Source organism: Pteropus vampyrus, unplaced genomic scaffold (assembly GCF_000151845.1).
Source record: "Pteropus vampyrus isolate Shadow unplaced genomic scaffold, Pvam_2.0 Scaffold1469, whole genome shotgun sequence".
NCBI lineage: Eukaryota > Metazoa > Chordata > Mammalia > Chiroptera > Pteropodidae > Pteropus > Pteropus vampyrus.
In genome coordinates, this window is record NW_011890250.1 from 2,826 (window position 1) to 4,634 (window position 1,809).

Below are 1,809 nucleotides of genomic sequence, written 5' to 3' on the forward strand. Positions count from 1 at the left end.
AACGATACGGTTTCTTCATCGATAGCACTTGTGTGTGATGTGATGTTGAACTTACTGACACATCGTTTTGGTAGGAAAATACAGCCAGTCTTTGATATCTTATTTACAGTGCACTCAAGGCAGTGAAAATTACTTAAAAATATTTCTATTCTCGATAGTGTGACTCAGGAAATCACGCCGCTTTATCAGAATCCACTGCCTGCTGTCTCCCATCTCTGGTTTCCCGTGCAGAGTCGGTAACGCGTCTGCAAGCATTAGATCTGAATTACTCGTCACATCCTGTTTCCAACCTTTCTCAACCTCCTCTACGAATGAATTAATGAGCTACAGATAGAACATATTTTTGAGTTGTGATTTCAGTCGTGGCAAAGGGAGGGCTCGATAATGCACGATCTTTTACGTTTTTCAAAGATGAGTAAGAAATGCATTTAAAACGCAGCTGGCTCAAGCCTGCGGTGGCGGGGGGGACCCCAGGGTGAAGGGACGCGGTTCCTTACGGGCCTGTTAACTGACTCACGCGGGGCGGGCACGCCTCCCGCCCAGCCGCGCGGACTCGGCGCGTAGCCCCGCTGGGGAAAACCTCCAGCCGGGCGGCCATGGTCCCGGCGTTCGTATTTCTCACCATCCGGGGACGTCCCAGCGAGCCGACAGGCCCAGGGTGTCGGTATGCGTAACTGCAGGTGTGCGCGATAGAAGTTTTTAAAAATGAGATTTCATGATGTAGGCATAAGTTAATTTAAACATATTTTCTGGTGAAGTGTTCGCTTGGGAGATTAAAAATTCAGGTAAAATGTTGAAAACGTCGAGACGATGCAGTCCCTTGTTTTCGACTTGGTTGGTTGGCTTTGCCGTGAACTGGTTGGTATTCGTCCTGAAGCCTGTTAAATGGAAATTACTGGAGTGAATTTTTCTTTTTATTGATTTTTCCTAAAAGTTTTTAATGATAAATATAAAGTTCCAACAGATTCTTAGGAACACGAGTCTCTAAAATTTGGGCCATTGTAGTCTGGTATCACTGTGAAATCCAAAAGCCCGGGTTACACCCGAACCCTGCCTTCTTCACGGCAAGGACCCTGACAGAGACTTGTGAACTCTGGATGTGTCCCCACGTGCAGCATGAAGATACTACGAGTTTTGAATGTCTTATGGAGTTTAGGGGACCAGGTGACTTTTAGATATGTATGTTCTGGGGCAGCATGTGACAGAGGGAAGCTTACGTACAGAAAGGCTTTCTGTACGATTGCCATTATTGCTGATGTTGGCCAAGTCCCTTGATCTGCCTTCCCTATGAGATGATACTAGGAAACTTTCTGGACTCTTGGAGCGTGGTCTGAATTATCTAGAAAGTTGGTCTGTGTCTGGCATGTGTTTAGCGATGATATTGTTATTTACACTCGTGTCAACAGCATTGACACGTGGGAAGTAGGACAGCTTACCTTGAATTTTCACTTAACCAGGAGAAGAAAACCTGCCTCAGGAAATAGGTCGTTGGCTGTTTCTCCATCCGAGTCCTCACACGCGCCTCTGCATGACGAGTCCCCCTGGAAACTCGCCCTCCTTGTCAGTTCGGTCCCCTTCATGTGGGCCATCGTTCCGGGCTCTGTCCCTTGGTAAGGATCCATCTGGGGCAGAGTCACACCAGGTGAGTGGATGAGCGTGGGAGTCACGTGTCAGAGTCCCACATACAACCCCGATATTCTGACTCAAGGTCGGCAGCTATTTCCAGCTTTAGACTTGGTCCTTGGTACCTTGGCCTTAGAGACTCATATTCCCAGATAAACTCAAAGGACCTGTGGGAAAGTTATTCTC